The sequence below is a fragment of the Fukomys damarensis genome, unplaced genomic scaffold (assembly GCF_012274545.1).
Source record: "Fukomys damarensis isolate Sample0158 unplaced genomic scaffold, DMR_v1.0_HiC HiC_scaffold_9, whole genome shotgun sequence".
In the NCBI taxonomy this organism is placed as follows: domain Eukaryota; kingdom Metazoa; phylum Chordata; class Mammalia; order Rodentia; family Bathyergidae; genus Fukomys; species Fukomys damarensis.
In genome coordinates, this window is record NW_022900921.1 from 1,610,970 (window position 1) to 1,624,708 (window position 13,739).

Consider the following 13,739-nt stretch of genomic DNA (forward strand, 5'->3'; position numbering starts at 1 on the left):
GTGCTGAATCCGCCTGCCCTTCCTAACCCCCACAGGGCAGCTCTGGGGATGCCAGGCTGTCCTCTCTTGCCGTCCCGGACCTCTGCCCCTACCCAGTCTTAGACGTCAGGGTTTGGTAGATGCCGAATCCAGGACTTCCCTTAAAAGTTTCCTCCACTCTCTCTTGGAATAACTCCCTGCCGACACGCAGTGCACAGGAAGTGTCTCTGAGAAGCTCAGCGTGCGTCCCATGCCGCTGCCTCTGCAGTCGTCTGTCCCTCGGCCGGCCGTGGAGTGACCAGGACCTCCGGAGCTTCCTTCAGGAATGGGAACGTCTGGAATGTGAGGTTCATGTCGGCAGGAAGTACAGGAATCACATTGTGTCCAGAGCCATCTCCCCGTGTCTCCGTCAGAAGGGCGTATGGAGGAGCTGGGCAAAGTGTTTATGCTTGCTGACAAATTTGCAGGATGTATACTGGACTGTCTGTGAGGCCAAAGAGAGGCCCAGGAGCCAACCCCAGCCGTGTCCTTATGGAGCGGCCCTGCCAGGATCCTGGGACATGCCCGGGAGCACAGGGACCTCTCAGGTTTGTGAGTCCCCACTGTGCTCAGAGCTGGGCAGAGAGGAATGGGACCGGCAGCCCTAACAGGTTTCCTCTGCAGCAGCACAAAGGCTGTGCTTGGCCGGTGTACTGCCTTCTGTCCTGCTGCTCCCTGTGTCCGGCCCCAAAGCACTGAGCGGACCTGCCTTGGGTGGGCCCAGGGCCAGGCGGCTTGCTAGGCAAGGACTGAGGAAGGCTGGGGTCTGACGTGCGCTCTGGGTGCCCTTCTTGCTCAGGTCCTGTCCGGTCCTGTCTGTGTCAGCCCGAGCTGTGGCGAGCCCGTCTGCCCGGAGGCGCTGCTGTGTGCTTCCCCCGCCCCCCGTGATCTTCATGGAGCTCCCGTGGGCCCCTCGCTGGGTGCCCTGCGCATGTGCCCTCGGGGGCAGTTCCACGCCCGCCTCCGGCCTTTTTCACAGCAGCTCTGGTCCCACAGCAGCTGTGGTCGACCTCTTCTGACTGTGCATCGCTGCACGAGAAGGAGAAACCACCCTGTCCGTCCCGAGCCTACACCACAGTGATTCTGTGACGCGATCCCTTCCTTTCCCCGGCCAAGGGACTGAGAACACAATGTGAGGCGAATGAATGACCCTGAGTCCATCGCTGCCTCGGCCTCGTGGCTGGGTGGACCCTGACGGCAGTGCGCGGGGCGGGGCTCAGTGCCCCTGACTCGGCCCCGCCTCCTCCACACCCTTCCCTGTGCTTCCCGGTGAGGCTTCCTCAGCCCAAGCCACAGCCTCCATCTTCAGAGCCTGAAGATGTTTCTTACTTCAGGGGAGAGCATTAGGACGAAACACAGAGGGTGCAATTCTTGTGTTCATTAGTCTCCTGTTTCCCTTTTCTTGTTGATCTCTGTTTTAAGGAAACTTTTTCATGGGGGTGATCCCAGAGGACCATGAGCTAAGTGAAATCAGCCAGACACAGAAAGAGAAACACTGCATATTCTCACCCGCATGTGGGATTGAAATGGCCACTCGTGGAGCAGGGCGGGGTAGCGATGTCAGGGGCCCAGGGAGAGAGGAGCAGATGCTGCCCAAGGGCGCAAGAGTCACTTATTCAGGGCAAGTGAGTTCTGGCGAGCGAACATACAGGGTGGTGACTATAGTCAACATTACCGTGTTTTGTACGTGAAAATTGTTTAGAAGCAGATCTCGGGCATTTCCTCTCACATGCGTGTGCACACACAAAGTGACCTCGGCAGGAATGGCTGTGTTGGTTCCCTTGCCTGTTGTGATTATTTCTCAATATATACTTGTGGCTTGTGTCCAGGTGACCCCCGAAGAGGTGGTCGTAGGTGGGGCTTTTCAGAGGTGGCTGGAGCTAGTGTATGATGCTGGGATTAAGAGTGATGCTGGTATTGGGTCGGGGATTTAGCTCAGTGGTGCCGCTGCCTGCCTGGCAAGCACAAGGTCCTGAGTTCGAACCCCAGTACCAAAAAAAGTGATGCTGGTCTCAAGGGTGTGTGGTGGTACTGACTCAGCCCACGAATTGGTTTGGCATAGTTCTGAGCGTGGCTGATGGGAAGGCCTCCCTGGGCGTGTGTGGAGCCCACCCCAAGAGAAGCCTGGATGGACTATAAAGCTGAGACGGAGGCTGCTGTTGCTGCTTGCTACTCTCCACTTCACTGTTTTGCTGCAGTCCTGCCTGTGGCCTGCCATGAACTGTGTCTCCTAGGTGATGCCACCCTGCCTTGGAGCCGGCTGGCTATGGACTGAAACTTCTATAAACTCTCAGCTAAATGAACCTTTCCTCCCTTAACTTTGGGTGTTGGCAACAAGAAAAGTAACCAAGACAACTTATACAAAATCATGGAGTCACACACCCTAAATGGACACAAGTTGTTTTCTTAGTTACACTTCAATACAGTTACCATTGTGAGTGCTGCTAAACACAGACAAAACAAATTTTTGGGGTTGTTTATTTTTGGTGATCTAAAATATAAGATGATCACGAAAAATTAAGGTAACTGTAAGGCTGAGGAAGTGCTTCTGTTTAGAGGTAAACATAGAGACATCATTATAGGAAGAAATCTAAGACAAGCACTGCTGAAACACATTTCTGCTCAGATTGTTTGTGGCTTCCCGTTGACACAGCACCGATCGGTGCAGACCCTGGCAAAGCACACATCAGGGTCAGATAAGCAAAATGTGCAATGTCAAATGACTGGAAGAGACGGAGAGAGTCCGGACATCCTGAACAAGCTCTCCTTGTCTGGCTGCGAGAACTGGTAGAACCATGTACATTCCCAAAACATCTCTGGGTATTAAAATAAAAAATAGAAATGCTTATCTCAGAGTCATCACACCTCTGTATTCAAGTTATTCCACAAGTCTCAACATTCTCGGGAAGTATAGAGGAGCAGTAATGGGAACTGGATCCAGGGCTTTTGCACTGAGCTACAGCCCCAGCATTTTTTTGTTTTTTATTGTGAGACGGTCTCACTATGTCTGAGTTGCCCAGGGAAGGCCAGAACTCCCAATCCTCCTGCCTCAGCCTCTGGAGCAGCTGTAAAACTCTAGGAGTTTTATAGTTTCATATTTAGGTGTGTGATCCATTTTGAGTTGATTTTTGTGAAATATGTGGTCTTTGTCTGTGTTCTTTCTCCTTCACTTTTTGGATGTCCGGTTGCTCTAGTATCACTCATGGAACAGACTATCTTCTCCACACTGTTGAGGTAGCTGTTTGTATCCGTATGCCAAAGTATAGGAATACTCTTCAGATGTGAAGTTTTCTTTTGTTTTCTACATTTTGGTTCATAACTTGAATGTTTCTTCTGGAGTGGGATAAGTACAACGGTTACAAGAACATGGAATAATAAAGAAGACTTTGATCTTAAAACCAAGGTACTTGGCTACTTTTGGAGATAGCCATATGAAAACTTTAAAACAGAAGTATGAGTAGCTGACTTGAAATAACTCTATATCAAATAGTCATAAAGTATCTTCAAAGAACTTGGATGTTTCAGAGGATACAAAATTTTTAAAAACTGAAAAACATAAAGAGTACAGAGAAAAAATCAACACTTTCTTGTGTAGTCCTGTTGGAGTTTATAGGAAAGTGCTGGCAGAAACAAGAAAAAGAAGATTGGGGAATTCAAACTCAGTTAAAGTCAATGGCAGGGACTTCCCCTGAGGTGTTGAAGCCTTGTTTCACTATGTCAGAGAAACTGAACCCAAATGGTGCATCGTGGCTTTACTCCAGACTGGCTTAATTTTCCTACTCCACCATCATTATTGTGTTCTCACAAAGCGCAGGATTTCCTTCTTCATGGGTTGAAAAATATTCCTCCGTGTGTGTGTGTGTGTGTGTGTGTGTGTGTGTGTGTGAGACTTTTTAACCATGTACCTGTCACCTGTCAGTGGACATTTAGGTTGCTTCCATATAGGGGCTGTTGTGATCTATAAGTGATTAAAATGGGAGTACTGATGTCCCCTGTGACAGTAATTTTGTTCCTTGGATGTACACCCAAAAGTGGTGTTGCTGGATCCTATGGTCTTTCCATATTTACTTTTTCAAAGAAACTTCAAATTTTTCCATAGTGGCTGTGCTAATTCACATTCCCACTAACAGTATACAAGGGTCCCTTTTTCCTCCATATCCTCCTGATACTTGTTATCTTTTCATGTTTTTTGATAATACCCATCCTAATAGATATGTGATGATGTCTCATTGTGGTTTTGATAGGTGTTTCCCTGATGATTACTGATGCTGAGCTCCTTTTCAAGTCCTTCTTGACTGTACATTTTCTTAAAGAAGAAAATATCTATTCAGGTTGTTTATTTTTAATATGGTTATTTGTTGTTGTTGTTTGGTACCAGGGATCGAACTCAGGACCTTGTGCTTTCAAAGCAGGCAGCAGAACCACTGAGCTAAATTCTTAGCCCAGTTGTTTGTTATTGACTTGATTTCCTTCTATGTTTTGTTCCTTAATAATTATTAGTGTATTGTTTGCATATATTTTCTTTCATTCTGTGATTTCGTGTTTATTTTCACTTTTGCACCCTATACTTTTTTATTATTAAGTTAATTGGTACTTTTCAGATATACAGATCAGTGACATTCATCACTGGTATCTTGTACCTTTATATGATGCATCTTGGTTCTGTGACCTATAGTTTTGTTACCTGTATTGCTTGGTCTATAGTGAGGTGGTATTGGGGCTTGGACCTTTTGTTTATTGTTCTGAAGCTGTGTTACTTTTCGGTCATTGTTGAGACAAAATACCCGACACCTTAAATTAAAGAGGAAGAGATTTATTTGGCTTACAGTCTGTAGAGGTTTCAGTCCGTAGTTGGCTGGCTCCAAGGCAGGGAGGGCAAACAGGCATCGCAGAGGAGAAACAACATAGCGCACACAAGGTGGCAAAGGCAATAAGAGAAAGCTTTACCTCATCTTCTGCCTCTTTTATTCCATCCGGACTGCCAGGATTAGGGCAGTGCCCACCCACCCACTCACTCACGTGCAGTGGTTTAGTAACCACACGCCCTTAATCCCAGCATCACACATTCCAGATTCAGCCACCTCTGACCAGAGGAGGCTTTCAGGGGACAGCCAGACCCAAACCATAACATTCCACCTCTAGCCCCCAAAGACTCACGCACAACCCTTTATGCAAAAAGCATTTAGTCCATTTCTAAGACTTACCAAAGTCCTGATAGTTTCAGCATTGCTGAAAAGTCCAAGTTCAAAGTCTCCTCTGAGATTTTTTTGTTCGTGTTGTTGTTTTGAGACAGGGTCTCACTATGTAGTGAGACTGACCTGGAACTCACTATCTAGCTCAGGCTGGTGTCAAACTCACAGCGATCCTCCTGCCTCGGCCTCCAGAGTGCTGGGATTATAGGCATGTGCCACCATGCCCGGCCTCTCCTCTGAGATTTAAGGCAAACTCTGAGCTGCCAGCCCCTGTACAGATGAAAAGAAAATCAGACATTTCCGACATTCAATGGCTCAATATAGATATTACTATTCCGGAAGGTACAAACAGGAGGTTACAAAGGAATGGGACCAAAGTAAGTCTAAAATCCAGCAGGCCGGACATTACACTCCACAGTTCCACTTCCGGCATTCAAAGCAATCTGTGGAGAGTTGTAACCTCCAAAGGGCTTAGATGGCTCCATCCCGATGGCACTCTGGTGGTTGTGGCTCCCGTGGCTTCTCTTTGGGCCAGCTCTGCTCCCTCCTTGCAGTTTTCCTCAGATGATCCACACTCCCGGATTCTCCACATTTCTGGGGTCTCCACTGCACCTTCGGCTTCACACTCACAGCTTCACCCACCGCCCTCTCAGGGGCTCTCCGCCTGGCCTCCCAGGCCGCCTTCTGAAACCCGGCTGGAAGCCTTCCTGACCCCACAACTCTTGCATTCTGCATGCACCTAAAACCAGTGCCACATGGATGATACTACGGTCTGCTGCCAGCTGGAGCAGTAGCCGAGCTTCCTTCTCTCTTCCGGTGCCCATGAACCAAATTCTGAGGTACAACTTCCCTAAGCTGTCATTCTGAAGCAACTTCCCTAGGCTGCTGGCCTTCTGGTACGTGGAGCAGCAGCTGCCATTCAGGAGCATGGTGCTCTGGGTCTCTCTTCTCAAAGCAAAATCTTTCACCTTTACAACTCTGAGGCCACAAAGGATGCTACTGCTTCCTGTGATGCCCCCATGCCATCTTTTCTATTCTCCAGTTCCTTCTCAGCAATCAAGATCTCCTCCACTTTATCTTTACAGTCCAGACCTTTGCTGGAACTTCCTTTCTAGACAAACTCAAAACATTTTAAATCACTGTGCTGGGCTCTTTGCTCTTGATGCTCAGCATAGATCTGGCTAAAAGATCCCCACAGTAGCCATTCCACCACCTCAATATTTGGCTGCCTTGAAATTTCTTCAGTAAGATTAATTAGTCCACCACTCCTAGTCTCAGTCTCCGGCAAAGTGTGTGGGCACAAACAAAATTCAGACAAACTTTTTGCCAAGTCATGACACACATCATGTGGAGCCCAACAGCCACTGTGATCCTTCTTCCTAGCAGAAACCTCCAAGCCTGGTCTTTACCAGTTTTCTGGTCTTCTGAGCTCTGACCAGAATCTCCAAAAAAGAACAGCCTAAGGTGCTCCAGCCCCACTTCCACAGCAGGTGCCTCTGAATCTCTCTTAACTCTTCCCCTTCCCACAAGCCAGTTCCAAAGGCTCTTGAGTCACCTGACCAGGTAACACAACACCCCACTCTTGGTACCAAATTTCTGTGTTAGTTACTCTTTTCTCATTGTTGAGACAAAATACCCAACAAGAGGAAGGGGTTTATTTGTCTTACAGTGCATAGAGGTTTCAGTCTGTAATTGGCTAGCTCTGAGGTTGGATAACAAACAGGCATCACAGAGGAGAAACAACATGGCGTGCACAAGGCAGCAAAGGTAACAGGAGAAGCCTTAGAGTGTCTCTGTTCCCTTTTACCTGATTCAGACTACTTAGGGTAAGTAGCACTCGCACCCTTAATCCTAAGTGCCCTTGAGCCTAGCTTTTCATCATAAATCAATCCCAGCTTCACACACTCTGGATCAAGCCTGTCACCACATAAGGCTTTGGGGGGACATCTAGACCCAAACCGCAACCAAAGCACAACATTTATTGGTACATTTTAGTTATATATAATGATAACACTTGTCATAGGGAATTTGCACCTGTAATGATATATCCTGCCTCTTTGTTTTCATCCCCCTCTACTTATGATTCCCTCCTCCCCTCCCTATATAAAAAAGCTTGTTTCCATCTTTTACTTCTATTTTCACTTTTTTTTCTTCTCCCTTCCATCCTGGGGTTTGGACTTTTAAGAGGCTTGGGTAGTGGGAGGTAATTAGGTCATGGACCCCACCCCCAAGGCGGATTACTGTAGGTAGAACTTGTGGGATTCCATTACCTGGATTGTGAGTCATTGTAGGGGAGTCCAGCACCTACTCTGAGTCCCTCTTTAAAATGCTTTACTTGCTACTCTTGTGCATGTTCCTGCCAGTGTGATGCACAACCAGAGCCAAGCCGATACTTGTGCCACGTGCTTGAATCTCAGTTGTTTGAGCTAAACAAAACTCTGTGTGCGCACACACATGTGTATGATGCTGGAGATCGAACTTATACATGCCGCAGGCACTTCATCCCACTGAGCTCTACCCCCAGCCTATCTCTTCTTTTGAACATGTTTTATTCGTAGTTGTACATGTTTGTACTATGTAACGATTACCTTCACCGTGGGGAGTTGGTACGTGTAACACATCTTGTGTTTTAATCCCATTCCTCTCCCCTTCCCTTTTTCCTGCCTCCCTGCATCTCTTAGTCCCCTTCGTTTTTGCAAAAGTTCTATCTCCCTGTTTCTTACTGTCTCTAGTTTCGCTCATTTATACTTCATGTTTTTCATGTAAGAGAAATCATGCAGTATTTATGCTCATGCGTCTTATTTATTTCTCTTGCCAAGTGCGATGGTGCACACCTATAATCCCAGCACCCAGGAGGTTGAGGTAGAAGGATGCCATGAGTTAGAACTCAGCCTGGGCTACATAGTGAGTTCAAGGCCAGCCTGGACTACACAGTGAGAGAACCTGTCTTGAAAAAAAGAAAAAGAAAAAGAAACCAAAACATCACGGTCTCAAAGTGCATCTGTTTTCCCACTCATGATTCAAGTACGCTTTTTGTTTGGCAAAGTAGTACTTCATTGCACATAAATACCACCTTTTTTATCCTTTTATCTGTTGACAGACAGGCTACTTGTGAGATTAAGTACTATGAGTTGCGCTTCTGTAAACATTGGTATGTGTGTATCACTGTAATTAGGTGTATTTAACTCTTTCAGGAAGATACCTAGAAGAGGAATAGCTGCAATTTCTAGATGTTTTTTTTTTTTTGAGGAATCTTCATACTGATTTTTATAGTGGTTTATTAAGTTTATGCTCCCACCAACAAAGAAGAGGGGTTCTCCGCCCCCCAGCCTCACCATCATTTGTTTTTTGATTTTTGATGGTAGTGATTCTTTCTGGAGTAAGGTAGAATCTCAGTGTTGTTTTAATTTGCATTTCTCTAGTAGAGATGTCACACATTTTTTCATGTATTTATTAGCCATTTGTACTTCTTCCAAGACCACCTTTTTTTCTTTATAAAGTACTCACCTCCAGTATTTTGTTACAGCAATACAAAACATAGAGAGATATACACTAATTTATTTTTTACTTATGCATTCCCCTAATGACAAGCATCTACATCATCTCCTTTTTTCTGTCTGTCATTGTCAAGAAAAGGGTTAAAATCATGAATCAGTGAAATACATGTGGTCATTAGGAGTACTCAGCTGCATGCCATTTCTTACGAGGGGCTGGCTACCTCACTGAAGAGAAACGTTTCCTACAGATAGCCTTGAGAGCTGTGTCTGTGTGTGTGTCCTTGAGTCTAGCCAAGGCTGGGAACCATCCCTTCCAGACACACGGGCCTGTGGGCACCAAGTCACTTTAGTCTGAACACAGTATTTAAGGAACTAACAAACTAGACGCATACGGTTTGGCATTGTCTCTCTTGCCTGCCAAAGGCTCCATCTTATGCAAGAACCTTCCTCAGAAGATTCTCTTTCGTCTTTGGTGCTGTCCGCGGTCCCTGATGTGGTAATGCAACCTTGCTTTCTTCTGTGTTCTTCGCTCTCTAAGAAGTACTTTAAATGTATGTACTGTTACAGGGGCTCTTCTCTGTCGGTGTGAGTCTGTAGCCACATATGTATGACTCCTTGCTGCCACAACCACAAATGAAAGGGAAGTGAATGCTCGCACGTGCCTACCTATGGAGTGAGGCTTCCCGTGGAGTTTTATCCCACGTGTCACACGGCCAGGTTCTCATTTCCCTTTGGCCGGCAACTAAATTGTCACACCTGCCTACAGCCTCTTTCCTGACCATGTCACTGCAGCAGGCCGTCCTCTGTTACCCTTTTAGCAGTGTTTGTCTCCCTCGCAGCACATGTAGGACATGGAAGTACTTCGTTTCCATTTTTTCTCTCTTCCACTGTAACCCAAGCTCTAACGAGGGCAAGTATTTTGTCTTGTGTATTTTTTTAGCCCAGCCCCTAGGACAGGGTGTTAAAAAATAATTGCCCGATTACTATTTTATGAAGGGGGGAAGGAAGAAAAAAATAATAAATAGGAAAAGGAAGAAATGTTTTAGAAGAATCTTCAAAGTTGAACTCATGGAACGTTGCTATTTCACGTCTCACCATAGAAAGGTGAGTTAGAAATTACCTGTAATAGGAATGATTTAGAACCTTAGAAATAGTGAGTTCCAATACTAATTTTTAAATTGTGTTCACTTTTGTGCTGTACTTAACCTCCAATGTCTTGAAATTTCCTCATACAAGCCACATGTTAGGCTCTGGAAACTAAAGAAGAGGTCTGTGTCCATCGTTGGCCTAAAATGTTACACAATAAGGAAGGACAGCAGCTGCAAGTGAGATGGTGTGGGGAACTCAGGGAGAGAGCCAGGGACAGGAACTTGGAGTGAGAGGCCAGGAAACCACTGGGAATGCCAACAGCCTCTCCAGAAATCGTAAGGCTACTCTGGCGAATGCTGAGATTCCTGATTACATCAGGTAGGAAACTTGATGTTTAGACATTACAATAGAGAGTAAATCCCAGAGATTGAAAAATTAATGTTGTAAGCCGGGCGTGGTGGCACAAGCCTGTATCACTAGGGAGGCTGAGGCAGGAGGATCACTGTGAGTTCGAGACCAACCTGGGCTACATAATGAGTTCCCGTTCAGTCTCAACTACATAGTGAGACCCTGTCACAAAAAACAAACAAACAAAAATTAATGTTATATATAATCCTACATTCATGCAGATTCCCACAGTGTTTCTAAGAGATTATATTATATTCTCCTTTCTATTGTCTCATGGGATTGATAGCCGATAAGATTGGCAATAAAGCCTGAGAAACTAAATTACTAACTGGGATGAGAAATCGCTTCCTTAACCCTTATGAATGTCTTTGTATATAAAAGCCCATCCAGCATAGGTTACCCAAGACAATTATAGTCTGATGTGTGATCTACAGTAATAGCATGGTCAATCAGGATAATTTTGTAATATATTTTAAACACTGAGAAAAATTCATCCAATACATTTATTAGAGAAAAGGTAGCAGATAGGATTGTGTGTATGTGTGTGTGTGCGCACGCACGTGTGTGAAGTACTGGGGATTGAACCCAGGGAATGTTGAGCTACATTTTCCAGCATTTTTGAGACAGAGTCTTACTGGCTGGCCTTAAACTTGTGACCCTTCTGTTCCAGCTTCCCAAGTAACTGAGACTACAAGGATGCGCCACTATGCCCCAGCTAGGGAAGTTTTTAAAATGAGATTGTAATCATATTGGTGTAAGCGCATAGTAACCTACAGAGTGATATCTGATAAACTAGAGGAAGTCAGTACATTTTAGTTACTGCTTCAAAACCCAGGGACTGGCTGGGCCTTTGCAGCATATGTCTGTAATCCCAGCACTTGGGAGGCTGAGACAGGAGGATTGCTACAAATTCAAGGCCAGCCTCAACTACATAAGAAGACTGTGTCTCAAGAAAGCAAACAAACAAAAAACCCTGGGGCTCCATGCTGAATCAACACCTGAAGCGGACATAAAAGTGTCAGTTCAATTCCTGATTTTTTTTTTACTAATGTGGAGGGACGATGTGACATATTCGTAGCAATGAAGAATCTACAAATTCATTATTAAGTCTTTTTATCACTTTACTTCCCTTTTCACAGGCTTTTGGCTATAAAATGGATGGCTTTTGGTAAACTGTTGATCTACTAGTTTCCAAAAACAGTATCTCAAAAAGTCCTGGAAGGTGTCACAGTCCCTGTGACAGGTATGTCCAAAGGGTACATTCAACTCCGACTGACCGAGCTCTCAAATTTTTTCACTGATACTGTCAGAAAGTGACAAGGATGCCAGAAAGACTAACCTTTGACAGAAACTACAAACTCCTGAATCCCCTACAGCACCTCCAAATTAAATCACGCTCTGTACCCCTCTACTCCCTACCCACATAAGTACCGCAGTGTGCTTACAGCACAGTTTGGTTTGATGTAATCTCGCTTCATCTTATGCCATGTGACTTTCCTCTCAGCCAGGGTCAGGAAACCCCACAGAAACCTGGGATGCTGCCCATCCTGGGCCGTGTGCAGTGCCTGGCAGGCCCACTATGACTTGCTGTTGAACATGGCCTTGGTGTGCCAGAGAGAAACAGATCCACTGTTTCATCACAGGAGCCTTGGATGATTCACCTGTTACCTTGGAACACGGGTTTTAAAGACAAACCATTTTGGTCTTGCTGAAAGATGGATTCCACATACTGTGCTCTAATGATCAAGTGAAGTAAGTTGCTATGTATTTGTCGAATGAGTTGAAACAGTGAAACAAGTTAAACGCAAGAGCTTTAGTGTAAGCAAGGTCTGGATTTGAATCCTGCTTTCAGGAAGATAACTGAGAAGTCTAGGGCAAGCTCTATAGAGCTGTTTAGATGATTAAGGGAGATCACGTCTAGGAAGTGGTTAGGACATAGTGATTATTTAACTGATAGCTAAAGACAACAAAAATTTAAGTGAACACAGGTAATTATCCATAATGAACATCTTATTGCAGTTTGTAACTTTGTAAGGGTTCATTTATAGCTTTGCAAAGGTTACTCTATAAAGATAAGCATTTGATAAATTTAATTTATACAATAATTTAACCTCTGGAACTTTACTTTTAATAGATGAATGTTTTCTGTCTTAAACGAGTAGAATACATGTCCTAGAATATGTGATAAAAAATTGCTTTTCATAGCAAATTTTTTCACATAGTTTTTATTTATATGGAGTTTTTTGTTGTTGTTGTTTTTTGATACAAGGACTCACTATATAGTTCAGGTTGGCCTTGAACTCACAGTGTAGCCCAGGCTGCCCTCAATTTGCAGCGATCCTCCTGCCTCAGCTTCCTGAGTGCTGGGATTACAGGCATGCACTGCCATACCTGGCTACATAGTTGCTCCAACACATGGTTTAATTTCAGTTTTTCTTGGACATTCTTGGAGGTACACATATAGTGAAGAAATGAAGCTACTAAATTAGGCAGTGTTTATGTTGCTGGTAGAATTCTGAGAGATATAAGCCAATCTTTTCACTAAGTCTTCTGACCAAATTGTTTATTTGCCAAGGAAGGTTGGTGAGGCGGCTGTGTTACACTAACTGCCATGGAGATTTGGAGAGTAAACATCGACCTTTGATGTAATCACTTTGGAACTTAAACCAAGTGAGCAAAATGGCAAATGTAGCTAATGCAGAAAACCTACAAATACTTAATGACTTCTGGGCACTGAGATACCAAAAATATGTCAAGTCCTAGCCTCCAGCCAAAGCTGTAAGAGTAATTTGGCGCATGGTAGTTCTGCTGCACATCATAAAGACAAGAGTCACAGCTCAACTTCTCGTTGATCGTTGCATACTTTCAAATATTAGACCTTACGGCGAGCGGTACTGATTGATAAATTGCAGTGATGGAGGTCGAACTCAGGGCCTCCTGCATGCTAGGCAGGTGCTGTGCCACTGAGCTCACAGTTGGCCTCTTGGGTGGTACCTTTATACTTACTCAAAAGTTACCTTAAGAAAAAACATCAAACGCTTTTTAAACTGCCCCGGGGACCGTGCGCTGCCCACCTCCCCTGCCTCGGACAATGCTCAGCAAGCTGGTGACCCGGGCACTGCTCTGGGGTGGGAAGCGGAGGGGGCCGAAGCGCGAGTGCGGCCCACTTGACCGTGAGAGGCAGAGACGGACCACGCGCGGGCTCTGCTGAAGGGCGCGCCAGCCGCAGGACCACACGAGAGATGCGCAGGCGCGTTCGCGCGGCGGAGGTGGCGCTGGAGGCCGTCTGGGGATTGCGGGGCGACGGCGCTGCCGCCATTTTGTAGGGTGTTTGTCGCAGCGACCGGACAGACGACGGCGGTTTGGAGACGTTTTTCGGCCAAACGGCCTTTTGCTCTCGCGGAGGTGAGGTTTTGGGAAAGGGGTGTTGGTCTCGGCGCTGTCGAGTCTGACTTGAGGTCTCGCAGCCAGGCGAAACGGCCGGGCCTGGGGCCTCGGCGGCTGGCGACTGCGGCGGCGGCGGTGGTTTCCGGGC

The 13,739-nt window shown here is 45.7% G+C and overlaps 1 protein-coding gene and 1 long non-coding RNA gene across 2 annotated transcripts in view; both read left to right on the forward strand.

The window, feature by feature from the left end:
- Positions 1-11,363: 11,363 nt before the first annotated feature.
- LOC104873226 lies at positions 11,364-12,941 on the forward strand. Its single transcript, XR_783415.1, has 3 exons — positions 11,364-11,447; positions 11,709-11,956; positions 12,784-12,941. It is a non-coding gene; the product is annotated as an uncharacterized LOC104873226 (long non-coding RNA).
- A 514-nt stretch (positions 12,942-13,455) lies between these two features.
- Clk4 (CDC like kinase 4) overlaps positions 13,456-13,739 on the forward strand; it is a 24,778-nt gene continuing 24,494 nt past the window's right edge. The window contains exon 1 of the mRNA XM_010639818.3: positions 13,456-13,609. The gene's annotated coding sequence lies outside the window, so the exon portion shown is untranslated. The remainder of the gene's footprint in view (positions 13,610-13,739) is intronic.